At 49.8% G+C, this 16295-nt stretch overlaps 1 protein-coding gene and 1 non-coding gene across 2 annotated transcripts in view; both read left to right on the plus strand.

The window, feature by feature from the left end:
- The window catches only part of LOC140904802 (uncharacterized), a 491655-nt gene that overhangs the window by 464441 nt on the left and 10919 nt on the right, over positions 1-16295 (plus strand). The gene's annotated exons all lie outside the window — the stretch shown is intronic.
- On the plus strand, positions 8531-8604 carry TRNAT-UGU (transfer RNA threonine (anticodon UGU)). The gene has a single exon. It is a non-coding gene; the product is annotated as a tRNA-Thr (tRNA).

Below are 16295 nucleotides of genomic sequence, written 5' to 3' on the forward strand. Positions count from 1 at the left end.
ATTCAGTGATATCCCTGCCCTTCCTGTTCCCTTTCTCCACTGAACCCCACCAGCCCATTCTTAGTGTTCCCAGCTTCCCCAGGACTCTCTCATTGTGTCTGGACCTCTCTCTCTCTCTGCAAGAAGCAGTTCCAGGGAGACTTGTCCTCTGTCTGGAGTCTTCAACTTCCTGGACATGGATTTACTTTCTCTGTGTTTTAGAAGATGCTTTGAAATTGAGTGTCTGTGACATTAACCACAGTGCAATCTTGACTGGTTGAACAGCTGTTTCCCCTCAGTTGCCCAAGCTGGGGTGGCTTTTACACTGCTTTACTGTGAGAACAGCCACTCCTGGGCAGTTAACACCCAGTCTCCAGCATGTAACTCGCTGCCAGCTACACAGTATTGAGCGCTGTTAGTCAGCGACTCACGAATTACAGTGCACCACAGGAGAACCCCAGAAAATTCTCTGGTCCCGGACTTTTGTGCATCTTTCACTGTCCAGCACACTACTGAACAACTCAAGGTCATATGAAGTCTGTCATTTCATCAGTGGAAAATGACATGTGCCAGCCTTGTTATCCCAAAAGGATTTTCCAACACACTTTAATCCCAACACACTGGTTAGATGAAACAATAAAATGAGATGGCTAACTACCGGCAAAAAAACCATATTAATTGACTACAGGTAATGAGGTATAAAAGCCAGAATTGTTTACAAAAGAAATGCAAGATAAAACCCAAACTAACATCTAAGTTAACAAGCTAAAACGGGTACAAAGCAAATGTTTCTCTCACTATATCCTGAGGCAGGCTGGCTGTCCTTTCAGCCAGAAGTCCCCCTAATTCGCCCCTGCTGCCAAGTTCAGTTTCTTCAGGAGCTGTCATGAGCAGAGGAAAAGGGGGAGAGAGAGAGTCTCAAGCATTTTCCTCCCCTCTTTTTATAATTCAGTCCTTTGTACGACAAACAACTTCAGTTCTCAGCTGAGTCCTGGTGACCGGCTGTCTGTTGTAGCTATGAGCTTCAAGTGGTCCCTGTGAAGGAATGTAAATGTCTTCTTCACACCTTCCCCCTCCTGGAGAATGGCAATTTGACCAGCTGCTTGACTTGCTGTCTCTGAGGAACTGGTCTGAGGGTGTTCCACAGAATTGTAACTTTTTCACTAATAGGATACAGTAAAATCTCATAATTTTACATAGTGTTGCTACACATATTTTAACAGGAGGATAATATTCTGTAGATTATGCATTTTCAAATGATACCTCAAAGAAGCCATACTATGTAAATAATTGATCATAGTTTTCTAGAAGAGTGAACATAGGGGTTGTGACAGGGTCAGGCCAGATGGCTAAGTAGGTCCCTTTTCCTTGGGTAAAGTAACAGAACAATCAGGAACCTTCTGGAGACCAGTAAGACAGGCTGATCCGAACACCTGCAACCAATCAAGAAGCTACTTGAATCAATTGAGGCAGGTAATCAGGGCACCTGGGTTTTAAAAAGGAGCTCACCTCAGTTAGTGAGGTGCGTGTGAGGAGCTGGGAGCAAGGGGCGCGAGGAGCTGAGAGTGAGAACACGGACTGTTGGAGGACTGAGGAGTACAAGCATTATCAGACACCAGGAGGAAGGTCCCATGGTGAGGATAAAGAAGGGGTTGGGAGGAGGCCATGGGGAAGTAGCCCAGGGAGTTGTCGCTGTCGCAGAGCTGTTCCAGGAGGCACTCTAGACAGGTGCATTCCACAGGGCCCTGGGCTGGAGCCCGGAGCAGAGGGTGGGCCCGGGTTCCCCCCAAATCCTCCCAACTCCTGGTCAGACACAGGAGTCGTTGGCCTGGACTCTGGGTTCAGAAAAACGGCCAAGCTGAGGGCTGCCGGGAAGCTCCAAGGCGAGCAAATCCGCCAATAAGCGCAAGACCCACCAAGGTAGAGCAGGAACTTCGTCACAGGGTACAGACTGTGCCTGTCTGTGTGTGTCCCCAGCAGATATGTGGGTATTTCAATCCCTCATAAGCAGAGTGCTCAGCATCTTCAGGGACCCAGGGAGCTGGTCCTGGGAATTCACTTGTTTACTAGGCGTGACACTGTAGGGAATTGTGAGACACTTCAATAATAATAATTAATAATAAAATACCAATATGATGAAATTGCAATGAATCATGCTAGATATGCCGTGTAAGGTGTCAGTGAAAATGCTATCATTTTCCCAGTATGACAGACCCTGAGAGCTCCCTGCAAAGGTGAGGAAACATGAAACCAACTCAGAATCTGTAAGTGCCTGAAGGAAACATCTGGGATGCCCTACGAAGCCCTTGGGAGGTCACTCAGTTCATTATTGTCCCTAGCAGGGGTCATAACCTCAGGGTAACTATAGCTCATGGCTTCCTGTAGATCCGAGCAGACATCAGGCAGTAGCTTCCTCCCTTCCCCCCATGAATTTGATGGGATGTGAAGGCTGAATTGATCCCCTCCTCTCTCCCAGTTAGGGGAAGTGTTTGGAGGAGTTCAGTTCCTGTTTTTATTTGACCTCTCTCCAGCACTTTTTTTCGTTGGCCTTCCCCTTCCCATCCCTGTTTGAGGTTTCTGTCTCTACCGCAGCAGGTGATGCGATGGCATGTGAGAAAGAGGAGCAGAATTCTCAGTAGGAAGATGCTGGGCAAGTGGATAAACACAGAGCATTATCACAAAGATCGGAAAGGAACGTGTCCAGGAGTCATGAGCAGGGAAAATCCTGTGAGATTCAGCACAGACCAGAGAGAGAGCAGGAAAATCGGCCAAGGGATAAAGTGGGTAAATTAATTTCCTGTCGGGGAACTCAGAAGGAGCTCAAGGAAAGCACAACACAGCAGGAAATCCTCAGGGGAAAGACAAAAAATGCATGCACTGAGTGTGGGAAAAACGTATATGACCAGTCAGCCCTTATAAAGCATCAGAGAATCCACGCAGGAGAGAGGCCCTATGAATGCCGTGAGTGTGAGAACCTTCAATCGCAGCTCAAACCTTGTTACCCATCAGAGAACCACACAGGGGAGAGGCCCTATGAATGCCGTGAGTGTGGGAAAACCTTCTCTTGGCAGTCAGCCCATGTTAGCCATCCAAGAATCTGCACAGGAGATCAACACCATAAAAACCTCTAGGGCTATCCGTACTTTTTTTTCTTTAATACTTTTCCTGATTCCCACATAGTAACTTTTAAAGTTGTTTGAACTGTTTGCAGCACCGTTATCCCTCAGCGTGTCCAAATGAGTGGCCCATTTTTGCCTTTTGCAGTTCACCCTGTTTTGAGGTGGACCCATTTGTCCTTCCTATCTACTCCATTGTCTCAGGAATAATTTGAGTGTGCCCTTCCTATCAGGAACCAGGGAGCATCACATCTATACCATTCCTCCTATTGCAAAATTATTGTTCGGAATCACCAATGGTTCAGATTATATCATTGCCAGTTGTTCTCACGTTGCTCTGGGTTGTGCTGAAGAGCAGTTATATTGGGAACTTTCCCAATTATATTTAAAGGAAGAGGAGCAGGGGCAGGAAAAGAAGTGTCATTTCAGCCTCTGTGACACTGGAAGGAGATGGGGTGACTCAGAGATTCCCTCCTTCCCCATCACTCCAGACCTGTTAACTCTGCATGGCTCAGACAGGAGGGATCTTCATCACATTCTATCCCTCCACTTCTCAAAGTGTCACGTGATGAAGCGTTCTCAGCTGTCTGTGCTTGGAGACGATGCTTTGACTTCTTTAATCCTATATCAGAGTCGCTATGCCTGGAGATGAAAGTGTCAAAAACCTGGAAGGGGAATTCAGATGGATCCCAAGCACCGTGTGATCATTTGGAGTTTAAATCCCAGGTTCCATCAATTGGTAGAGCCACTTCTGGCAAGGGGGCTGTTTTGTCCCCCATTATGGGGGATGCTAGGTTACTAAAAAGTTTTTAAATAACCTAACTAATTCTATGGCATGGGGAATGGTCCCCTTCATGATGCAGATGTTGAGGAAATAGAAGTGGGTTTTTTATTGAATTTATCCTTTGTAGGTGCTAAAAAAAAGTGTATGAAATGAAATCAGTGTTGGAAATCTAATAGCTGCAGAAAAATAGCTAGTTTTGAATAGAAACTCCAGCTCTGATAACTAACAGGCCTGTATCCAGTCCCTTGCCTGGAATTGTGCCACCAAATTAAAGAAAAGCTGGGCATGTTTCAGGAAGCCATTCCTCACTAACACTGCTGAGATTTTGAGTGCTTTTGTAAAGGATTCTGAAGTGTACATTTACCCTAAGCAAGGCCAAGGATTTGGAAAGAACTGGGGTTGAATGAGTACACGCTCCGTTCTTGGTTTCCATCCCAGTAAAAGAAGCTATGGTGACCAAAGCCCCAAGGAAAATTGTTTGTTTGTACAACTCACTGATTACAGATCCAAAGCATGTCAGGGTTAGATTGAGAACAATCATCCTTCACCATTTGGATCCAAAGAGAGAGAGTGCTTCATAGGACATTCCCTCCTCGTGGATTCCAAACTTGGTGCCTGATCGGGTAATGTCAAAGTCAGCTTCAGGACTCACATAATTTGTCAGACCATTCTGTTTATTAGCAAACCACTTTGCCAGTGCACACAGATATGTGAGCCCCCTGCAAAGGCTCAAGCTAACTTATTTATACAGATAAGCCAATTTAACATAAGAGACAAAAGGAAGCAGAAACTGACAAATATACATACATATCTTACTTGCATACTAATGTTTACCAATCTCCCAGCTCAGTAGGAGCTCTAAGTTAATTAGTTTGAGGACCCATTGTCTCACACTCCTTAATGTTTCTCTTCTTGACAACTATATTTCAACAAACCCTTCAAGTAGCATTTCTTTAATGAATTATAATTTCAATATAATTCATTCTATTTTCACAGAAACAAGGACTTTCAGGCTGTGGAAATGATGGCAACCAATGAGGCAACGAACGTGTCCGGTTCCAATTTCAGACTTGCAGATACTCGCATGTTGAGTCCTGATTCTCTGGTTTTGTGTCTGATGCTCCGGCTTCACAATAAAGCTGATGTTGGCACAGCTGCCCCCGTGTAGCTGCACTGGTGTAGCATGCTATTACAGATGCTCTAAGCCAATGGGAGAGATCTCTCCCGTCGGACTTCATTAGTCCAGCCCCCTCAAGCTATATGTCCTGCTGACGTAGCGCTATCTACACAGGGCGTTAGGGCCGTGTAACTACATTGCTCAACTCTGGATTTTTCACACCCCTGAGCAATATAGTTATACCGATAAATGCCTTTAGTGTAGGACCGTTTTCTCTTGTGTTTTATGCATTTACATCCCTTCTCCTCTACCTCCTCCTACTTTGAAAGATTAAAAAGTGTGAAAAGAGAGATTTTTTTTTTCCTCGTGATGCAAACATTCCCACATAGGAGACCCCTTCCACCAACACACATGGCAGAAGAACCAGCGATATGTGAACTCAGAGAATTGGTTGGGACCTACGTTGGGACAAACCAGAACTAGAGCCAAGGTTCAGTTGTTGGCAACGGGGATTAAAAGAAAATGAACTCATATGACAAGAATTTGAGCTCTTTGAATATGTTATTGTTTCCAATGAAAATGAATTTATTGGTTAAAGAGTAGGAGACTAATTGTGTGATAATCTGAATCACTTTGTAAAACAAAGTGTCTTGTTTAGTGACAGCTGATCTTGAAAAGTTAATTTGCTTTAATTTACCCCCTGTAGTGTAAGGAGTTCTAGTAGAAAACCTCACTCTAATGGTTGGGGTGGAAGAATGTGTGTGAGAATGTATAAGTGAATATTGGCCCAGTATAGATTTTAAATTTTTGTGTTTCAAATAGAACTTATTTTGCTTAGTTTCAAAGTCTATTTCTAGTGAAAGCAAAATTATTCAAAGAGACAATTTGTAGAAGTTTTTCAAGTTCTTACACTTCCAGTGTTTGAAGTATAGACAGAGCCTGAGACAGACTGATTCCCTATGGGAAGTGAGTCATGACATGAATTCCAATTTTGACCCATTTCCCTATATGTGAGGGAGGTACTAGTATGGAGGGCTGGGCTAGCTGTCCGATCGCCTGGTTCCTCAACTGTAGCTACAGCTCTTCGTACCCATCCACCCAAAGACTGAGAGAAATGGAGAGTTCCAACCGTTGTTATTTTAGTATCTTATTGTTCCTTTCTCTGTTTTTTGTGCTGGCCTTTCTATTATATCAGGGTGTGAGGGTATAGCTCAGTGCATGTTGTGACAAAGATCTGTCCTTGTCTCTATGGGTCCCACGTTTCCTGGTGGATTTTGCTAGCCTCAGAGGCTCACTGTGACCCTCCACATAGCCCTTCTCTCTCTCTAGAGGCAAGGGCCACAGCTTACTGAGCCATCATAAGCCAGCAAGGGAGGTGAGGAGAAGCAACCCTCCCTCGCACAATCTCTGTTTCCCAGTATCCATGATTAATCAAGAAGGAGAGGGGAGGGGAGGGGGGAGCCCGGGCCTACCCTCTACTCTGGGCTCCAGCCCAGGGACCCTAATAGTAGCAGCTATGGTAGCTGACTTTTGGGAAATAGGACGTGTACAATTCCCTGGGCCGCTTCCCCACAGCAGCCCCCACTCAGTATCTCCTTTGCTGTTACCTCAGGGCCTCCTTCCTTGCACCTGATGTGGATTTGCACTGCTTGGTTCCTCCAACAGCACGGCTTCCTCCTACAGATCCTGACACATGCGCCTCACTGACGAACTGGGAGGCTTTTCACTAGTTCCAGCCAGGCCTTGATGGGCTTCACGTGTTCCAATCAACCTAGCTATCTCCACTGCTTTCTAGAAGGATCTTAATTGGCCCCAGGTGTCTTGATTAACCTGAAACAACTGCCGTTTGGTTACTATGGTACCAAGGATTTGTTTAGCCTGGGGCTAAAATACCTGTTCCTCACTACTTTACTATAGCCGTCTTGCCTTGCCCCGTCGCAATGTGTGACAAAAGCTTATTGGTGCCAATTGGCAAAGGGGTCACTGTCATTCACAAGCAACTCCTGTCTCAGACCTGACAAATTCACCACACCTGAGACCCAGAGCAGGGGTGGGGGAATCTTCCTTACAGTGGGGGGGCCACCGGCGTCCGAACTGTGACATCCCCATGACACCCCTTTCCCCCCAGCCCTCACTCACTCCGCCCCTTCTCCCTGATGCCACCCCCTCCCTCCCTCTGAGGCCACACCCACAGAACGCCTCTTCCCCCAAGGCTCCACCTTGTTCCCCCGTCCGTCGTCCGTTCTTAGGGCTGCTAAAAAGTGCTGGGCCCATGGCCCTCTAAACCCGCCTCGTCCTGAACCCTGACACACAGCCAGGCAGGCAGCAGTGTGTGTGAGTGTGTGTATGTGACAGAGACTGCTGGGCTGTGCTGAGCCAGTGCGGGAAGTGGGGGCTGATGTCGGGGCTGTCGCGCTCCCCCTGACTCAGGACTGGGGTGTCCCCTCTCCCCCTGACTCAGGACTGGGGTGTCCCCTCTCCCCCTGACTCAGGACTGGTTGCTTCCAGCAGCTGTCTGAACTTAGGGACAGCGTGCCAACACACTCACTCTTCCACAACACACACACTGTCCCCAACACACACACACACTCTTTGCCCACCACGCCCATGGCAGCTGAAAAGCAGCTGGCAATCGAGTCGGATGCCCATGGAACAATGGGATAGAGAAACCTGCCTCGTGTGGCTGCCCACGAGGCATTGCAAACCCTTCCCAAAGCACCCTGCGGCCAGTTGCACAGTGGGATCGCGTCCCACAATGCACTGCTCTCTGTGGCGATCCAAGAGCTGCTAGCCTGGATGCGCTCCGGTGACACAAGCAGCCTAGTGTGGACATGCAACAGCAGCTTAATTAAAACGCTTTAACTAAAGCAGCATAACTCTGTCGTATAGAGACGTAGCCTGGCTCCCACTGGGGCCAAGGATGCTCAGGCACTGAAACTGAAGAGCCACAACTTCCTCCGGGCAGGTGCCTCGTGGGAGGGGCAGAGAGGTGTGAGCGGTTCTCAGGGCAGGTGAGGGGAGGGGACAGACAGGAGTGTGTGGCAGGCTGGGCAGGTCTCATGGGAGGGCTCAGAGAAGTGTGGGTGGCGGGCAGAGTCTGTCTCAGGAGAGGGGGCAGAGAAGTGTGGGTGGCAGGCAGACCGTGGGGTAGGGAGCGGAGAGGCACGAGCAGCCGGCAGTGAGGCCTTGGGGGAGGAGAGGAGCGAGCGAAAGGTGGACCAGCAGGCCTCAGCCAAGGAGGCAGAGTGGGTGGGAAGAAGTCCCCCTGTTAATCCAGTGCTATCTACACTGGGATTAGGTTGGCATAATGGCATTGCTCAGGGGGGTTAAATTTTTTACCCCGCAAAGTAATGTCGTTACACTGACTTAATTTTGTAGCGCAGACTTGTCCAAAGAATCACACACACACCTTGGGAGCAAAACTTCACCTGCTTCTCTGCTTTACAGAATCCAACATAAGCAACGCTTGTCCGGCCGTGGGGGGCGTTGGCAGGGAGTCAGGTGTGGGCAGACACCATACGTTAGCCAGAGACGGGCACCATGGCTTAGCTGGCTAAAGCACCTGTCTTGTAAACAGGAGATCCTGGGTTCAACTCCCAGTGGTGCCTTGTTGAGTGGCTTTTGGGGCACCTGGTACTGGCTGCTTTCAGAAGACAAGATACAGAGATAGGTGGACCTTTGGTCTAGCCCAGTGATGCTGGTTTTGCTGTTTAAATTACACGCACAGGCACTGATGATAGAGTGACTGAAAGTTTGGGTGTTAAGAGCTGATAGGTCAGTGGTGCAGTCCCCTCGCAGATGACCCCCTCCCTCTGGGACAGGGGCAGGTCCGAGCTCTCACACCAAGTGGCTCATTGGGGCTGTGTTAGCCGACGGCCAAGGATGTTTGGTGAGGTGCCAGCTATGCCCGTTTATACCATCCGTGACTTTAACCGCTAGGACGCACTGTCCCTTCGCGGCGGGCAGCCCGGGCTAGGCTGACGGATGCCCCAAGGTCCTAACCACCCGTCACTTTAACTGCTAGAGCTCAGAGCTCCTTTGCAGCGGGCAGTCAATACTGACTGACAGGTGCCCCAATGGCAGCACTAAGAGCCTCTCCACACCCGTGACTTTAACTGCTAGAGCTCAGAGCTCCTTCGCAGCGGGCAGCCAGGATTGACTGACAGGTGCCCCAAGAGTTTGCCCCGTGGAGGCGGCACAACTCAACGCTAGGCTCTTAGTACTCTCACCTAATGGCCAGGCTTTAGAGCCAAAACGGCTGAGGTTCTTTAATTGTGTTGGCTGCTTTACAGTAAACCAGAGAAAACAAGTCAGGCTTATGCACAAATGGTTACCAAAATTTATTAAGCTAGATTCTAATCATGTGGTTACAAAATTGCTAGTGCCTACTTATTTAAATGTAGAGATGTTACACACACAAACAAGTTACAAAACTGAAGCCACAATCCCAAAGAAAGAAAACAAAGTATAGAGCTCTATTTCAAAATATATGTACACTAAAGATAGGAGATCAGGTGTGGGTGCTTCTTACCTTCCTTGCATCTCTCGATTCCAGCGGTGCAAAGCCAGGATCGGTCACTCAATTCCGCGGAAAGACGAATAAGGGACAAGGCGTAGGGACCCTCTTAGCTGCAGAAGCCTTGGGAGGCTATCACTTATCTGACCTGCAGATAGATAGTGAAAAGCACTCAAGAATCATGGTGCTGTAGGTCCCCTACTTATACCTCTGTACTCCTTTATTCTCTTTCTCATGCCAAATTGAGGCTGGTCTGTCTGGGTGACGCCAGCTTTCGCAAGAGTAGTTTACACTTGCAAAGGAGAGAAACAATAAGTGTTGACTACTGGACATTTCTTTTATCAGGGTAAATATTTTCCCACCTAGGATGTTGGGGTGTGTGCATCACGCTATTTAGTAGGGGCTAAGAGCCATGTCTGTCACAGGGCCTCTGCCTGCTGTGAGCTTAATCTTCGTATCTGTTCCCAGAGGCACATTGTAGCAGCACACCTGTGCTTTCACAGCTTCAAAGGCTGTACTGGAATATATGTTAAATGCCCTGTTCCTGCTTCCTCCTGTGTTTCCAGCAATGCTAGTCTGGGGGGGGGGGGGGCTGTCTGTCTGGCTACACTTGCCTCTATATAAATCCATGGTACGCCCACATCTTGAATATTGTGTGCAGATGTGGTCGGCCCATCTCAAAAAAGATACATTGCAATTGGAAAAGGTACAGAAAAGGGCAAAAAAACCCGGACTAGGAGTATGAAACAGCTTCTGTATGAGGAGAGATATGTAAGACTGGGACTTTTCAGCTTGGAAAAGAGACAAGAGGGCATATGAGAGAGGTCTATAAAAGCATGTCTGCTGTGGAGAAAGTAAAGAAGGAAGTGTTATTTACTCCTTCTCAGAACACAAGGACTAGGAATCACCCAATCAAATTAATAGGCAGCAGGTTTATAAGAAACAAAAGGAAGTATTTCTTCACACAACGCACAGTCAACCTGGGGAACTCCTTGCCAGAGGACGTTGTGAAGGCCAAGATTATAATAGGGTTACAATAGGGATGGTGTCCCTAACTTCTGTTTGTCATAAGCTGTGAATGGGTGACAGGAGATGAATCACTTCATGATTCCCTGTTCTGTTCATTCCCTCTGGGACACCTGGTGCTGGTCACTGTCAGAAGACGGGACACTGGGCTAGATGACCTTTGGTCTGTCCCAGTGTGGCCATTCTGAAATACTAGGGAATCTAATGAGTCCAGTGCAATGGGAGGGAGTAGGAAAATCCCTGGGTGTGGAGAACACTGGGAAATTAGAAACTATCATTCACAAGCAACAGACTCTAAATAGTCTAGAAAAGCAGAATGTGAAAAATAAGAATCGGGGTCATGTGACTTCAGGAATGAGGGACTCAAAAAACCAAGTCTGCAGAGAAGGTAGATTGTGGTTAGTGCACATGGGGATGGGGGAAGCAACTCTCCAGGTCTCAAGGATTTTCACCAGCAACCGAGGCCATTGTCCCATGCACGGGGCAATCCGGAGCAGTGTAATCCTGGCTGAGTTTCAATGTTCTGCTGCTGGAGCTCCCTTGTCCCAGCCAGCATTCAAGGTCTGTGTGATCAGTAACCCTGGACCAGCCGCTCTGACCCCAGCAGCCTGCTTCTTACACCCCAAGCACTTTCTGGTCTGGGTGGAAAGGCTCAGGGTTTGAGAGAAGGCCAGGGGTAGGAAGCTTCTGCTCGTTATGCTGGACCTAACCCCCCGTTTTACTTGTGCAAACAGGAGATATTTGACACTGTGCGATTCTGCTCCTGTGCTCTCTTCCCACAGCGTTCTGCAGCAGGGGAGGGTCTCTGGTCGTGTGTGTGTCACTGGCATGCTGGGGTGATGCTGGAACAGGACAGAGCAGAGGTGGCATTGTGGGGGTGGCGTGAACCTCATCTCTTCCGTTCCCCTTCCAAGAACCGAGGGGACAGGAATCCTTACCCAGCGAGGTCACAGTCTCATAGGTCTCCTGCATGACGTCTCTGGAGAGGGCTCTCTGAGCGGGGTCCAGCAGAGCCCCCTCTTCCCTGGTGAAATACACAGCCACCTCCTCAAAGGTCACCGGCTCCTGAAAGAGCCAGAGCCCCACACTCAGGACCTGCTGCCCCACTCACAGCCCCACTATTCGTGGGGGAGAGGAGCCAATCAAACGGAAACTCTGGGTGGACCGCAGTTAACAGAGTCCCACCCCCACCCCGCTCAGAGCACCCAGGAAACACCAGGGTGAGGGGGCGAAGAGACACCCCTCCTCTCTCCCAGCAGATCCATCACACACCTACTAGCCACAGACTGATACCGGAGATGCTGCCCCGAGCAGGGTCTAGGGAGAGATCTCTTGTAGGAAGCCCAACACCCTCCTCCTTGTGAGGAGCTGGATATGAGGCAGGAGAATCTCCCCTAAGCCTGACTGGTGGCTTCCCCCTTCATATTTAAAGGCACCCACTGGTTAGTTGGGTCAGGCTCCAGCACTAGGAGTCTGGTCCTTTTTCCCAGCCCCATCTACGTGGGTTATTTTCTGTTCACCAAATTGGAGCACTTCCACCTCCGAACCTCATGGGTCTGTTCCAAGAATCTAGGCCACTTATTAAACAACTCCCAGCAGGTCTGCCACCCCCTGGCCTCCTCCCTTTCTCCACCCTGTGCATTTCCTGCCCCGCTCCAACCTCCAAACCAGACGGTGCAAACCTTCCCCTCTCCCGTGTATTTGCTGTCCCTCTCCCTCCTGCAGGAACAGATCAGAACCCCCCCAATAATCCCTACCTGAGCTGGCTCCCCTGCAGCTATGTCGCTCCCCTGTCCCATGGGAGGACGGGATGAACCGGAACGAAACGTGAGCGTCGTTCTGCAGCCTGATCGGGCGAGAAGGGCCGTTGTGGAGGTTTGGGAAAGGGCATTAGTTCATTTCACATCACGGTTCCCCAGGCTCTTTCCTTGCAGAGCGAGATCCGAGATTCTGCCATGCTGAGAAAATGCTAAAAGAAAAGGAGTACTTCTGGGACCTTAGAGACTAACCAATTTATTTGAGCATGAGCTTTCGTGATCTACAGCTCACTTCATCGGATGCATACCGTGGAAACTGCAGCAGACTTTATATACACACAGAGAATATGAAACAATACCTCCTCCCAACCCACTGTCCTGCTGGTAATAGCTTATCTAAAGTGATCATCAAGTTGGGCCATTTCCAGCACAAATCCAGGTTTTCTCACCCTCCGCCCCCCACACAAATTCACTCTCCTGCTGGTGATAGCCCATCCAAAGTGTCAACTCTCTACTCAATCTCTGGATTACAGCAGAGACCTGGCCCCTCCTGCCAGGCTAAGCCCACAGACACACTTTTAACCTCTTTTCTCTCTCCCGCATCCCAAAACAAAGTCTCTGAACGCAATCCTAGAAAAAAGCAGAACCAAAGGAGTCCCTTTCGAGGATTCCCTCTGACACTGACCCCACGGCAGCCACACCCCAGCAGGAGGGACATGGAGTCAGGAACTGGGTTTTCCTCTCTCTCATCCTCATCTTGTCCACAGGAAAGTGATTCTCCCCACAGTGCAGTAATACATCTGTCTGGGCAGATGAGAGAGCTGGAAATCTCTTTCAAAACTCTTTTATCCCACGGACCCTGTCAGTCTCTATCTCCTTTTCCCTGTGCCCTCTCCATGCCTGTCTGCTCGGAAACTCTCATTCCTGGGTTGTTTGCTCCCCCATGGCTGGATTTGCTCCTGCAAATGGCAGGAGAAATGGGGTGGGGGGCTGTTTGTGTAGAGTCATTTTATAGTCCTTCACTGCCTGCCTGGGATTTCCCCATTGCCTGCCTAGGACCCCCACCTGCCCTCCACCAGGATCTGCCAGCCCATTTGCCTGGGACCCCCTCCTCCGGCCAGCAGGACCCCCTGACGCTTTACAGGAGGACCCCTCACTCTGCGCCAGGGACCGCCCCACCACAGCTCTGTGCACTGGGCATGGCAATGGTCCCAGGAGCCAGCTGGGCAATCCCAGACAGAGCCCCTGGCACAGCACCAGGCAGCGTCTAATCCCCTGCCCCACCTGCCCAACAGACCCCCACCCCCACTGGTCTGCAGCCAACAGGCCCCCAGCCATACCCACCTCCAGGACCCATAGCCTTAGGGCTGGGCACATCAGAACTACCCCCCGAAACCCCAAACCCTCCAGAACCCACCAACCTGACCAGGGTCCCCCCTGCCCAGCCACCCAGAGGCCTCCCCCTACCACAATGCCCCTTCAGCTCCCGCTGCAATCTCCCCGCACAGACATGCACCCCCCAGCAACAGTGTTCCCTCACAGTGTCTGGTAAGTGCATAGAAAGTTATCACCGCCCCCTGCTGGCCAGTCACACAGGCAGAGGGAGCCCGGGGGGACGCCTCTTTAACAGGAGAAGGGAAGCCATGGAGGGCCAAAATAAGTAAGACATTTCCATACTCTGTCACTAGCAAATAATGGCCACCGTGGATCCACCCCAGAGTTGGCTACAGCTTTGCACTGCGGGAAGCCCCCCCTCACGGAGACCCTTTGTCATGGGGTTTGGGATACTTCTGGACCCACGCTGCACTCAGAGGGACCTCCTCATCCCGTGCCAGCTGGAGAAAAGAAAAGGGTCCAGCCAACTCTCCTGTTACCAACTGGGAACCACCCATCCCCCAAACAGGGGGAGGCCCCTGGCTTTGATGGGTATTGAATCTATGGCTAGTCTCTTTTATCAGCGAACATTTTTAACAGAGAGAAAGGAGGGAACAAATGATTCTCAAAGGCGAGGGAAAGATGATCATTGTTGCAGGGGGGTTAATTTCCCAACCAGGATGGAGAAGGACTCAGGGCGACAGGTTCCCCGCAAAGAAGGACAAGTTGCTAGGATTTAGAGACATGGGGAACAGCCCCAAACCCAAGAGGATTTTTAATTGACATTTGATGATGACATCGTAAGAGGGAAAACTGAGATTTGAGATCAGTGTTCAGAAATGAAAGAGAAAGGTTGGAAATCTGAGGGATTTTGGATCCATTTATGCAAATTGTAGAGAGGAAAGTGGAAAATGAGAGGGATTTTATAGCAGTTGTTGATAGGAGGTTGTCACGGAGTCCCTGGGCGATGCTCTGGAACTGCTCCCCACGAAGCTGGGCAGGACTCTGGGGAAGTCTCCTTTCTGTGAGCAGCCTGTCTTCAGGACACACAGCTCACCCGGCTTCCACCTTCCTGGGTCTGACCTCGGAGCATTCAGCATCCTCTGCCCCTCCGTCCGCTTCTCACAGCGAGTCCACTCAGGCGGGGCTCCTGGGGAAGCCAGAGGGTCCTGCACCCCAACTCCGCAGTCAGACGGGACTCTCAGCCAGCCAGTAAAACAGAGGTTTATTAGATGACAGGAACATGGTCTAAAACAGAGCTTGCAGGTGCAGAGAACAGGACCCCTCAGCTGGGGCCATTTTGGGGGCAGTGAGCCAGACAACCACGCCTGCACTTCACTCCAACTCCCTCCAGCCCCTCCTCCTCTGGGCTTTGTTCCTTTCCCGGGCCAGGAGGTCACCGGATTCCTTTGTTCTCCAACCCTTCAGCTCTCACCTTGCAGGGGGGAAGGGCCCAGGCCATCAGTGGCCAGGAAACAGGGTGTCGGCCATTCTCTGTGTCCAGACTCCTGCACACACATGCCCTCTAGGGCTCTGCAATGGTCATACACCCTTATCGCACCACCTAGATACTTAAAAACTTCATAGGGGAAACTGAGGCACCCCCACACTATTCAGAGGAAACATTAAGAACAGTCCCACTTTGTCACATCTCTCCCCTTCGAGATCGAACTGAGAGGGGTCACTGTAGCCGGTGACCTGGGGAAGTTCGAAGCCACCAACGTTCCCATGGGTGCCCCAGCATCTCTCCCATTCCTCGGTAGGAGTTACACCAGGCCCTTCCAGTTTCACGCCCTCCCTTAGGTCGGTGGTGGTCGATAGCACTCGCAGGCCACATGTGGGAAGGTTTCTGTGGCCCATGCCCTTTGGCCACCCCAAAACCCCAGGGGGTCAAACTGGGATTGGGTCTTCTCCCCAACAAGCTGGCCAAACACAGCCACTTGGTTATGGGACTGTTTAACTTTCTTAACAGCTTTCACTTCATCTGAGACCTTCTCAAAGCTCTCCACACTGGGTCTTTCAACAGGACAGTCAGTGGATCCATTCACAACAGAAAATTTCTGGCTGTTAGGAACTGAAACTTTCTTGATTAAATCACTTTCACACCCGTCAGTGGCAGTAAACTGCTTGCAAAGACTCCATGAGGATTCCTTTCCCTAGGGGCTTTTCTATGCAACAATTCACCCCTCCCAGAAATTCTGCCCTTACCCTCTTCACCGAGGGCTTGCTCTAGAGGAACACTTTCCTGAGCAACAACAGACTCTTTCTGGGTCTCCCTTACATCCAGAATCACCTCTGGCCCATCCGGCGGATTCCTACACAATCCCCTTTCAGGCAAACTTACAGACTTCCTAGAGAAAAGGTCAGAAGCATTCTCCTTCCCTTTGCCACACACAAGTTCAGGAATCTTTTCCTTCTTGCTACAGGTTTCCACACCCTCAGTAGGTAACACAATCACATCACCTTCCTGCTCTCCTTGTGCCCTGGCTAGGATCTCACCCTGATTAGACAGAGTTGCTGCACCCTTTCCAACAACACACTAGCAACAGGCAAAATACAAGCACCAGAATTGTCTCGTCTCTGGGATTTTACATAGACCCTAACTGGATGCGACCTAGTTACAGGG

Source organism: Lepidochelys kempii, unplaced genomic scaffold, assembly GCF_965140265.1.
Source record: "Lepidochelys kempii isolate rLepKem1 unplaced genomic scaffold, rLepKem1.hap2 scaffold_78, whole genome shotgun sequence".
Classification (NCBI taxonomy): domain Eukaryota; kingdom Metazoa; phylum Chordata; order Testudines; family Cheloniidae; genus Lepidochelys; species Lepidochelys kempii.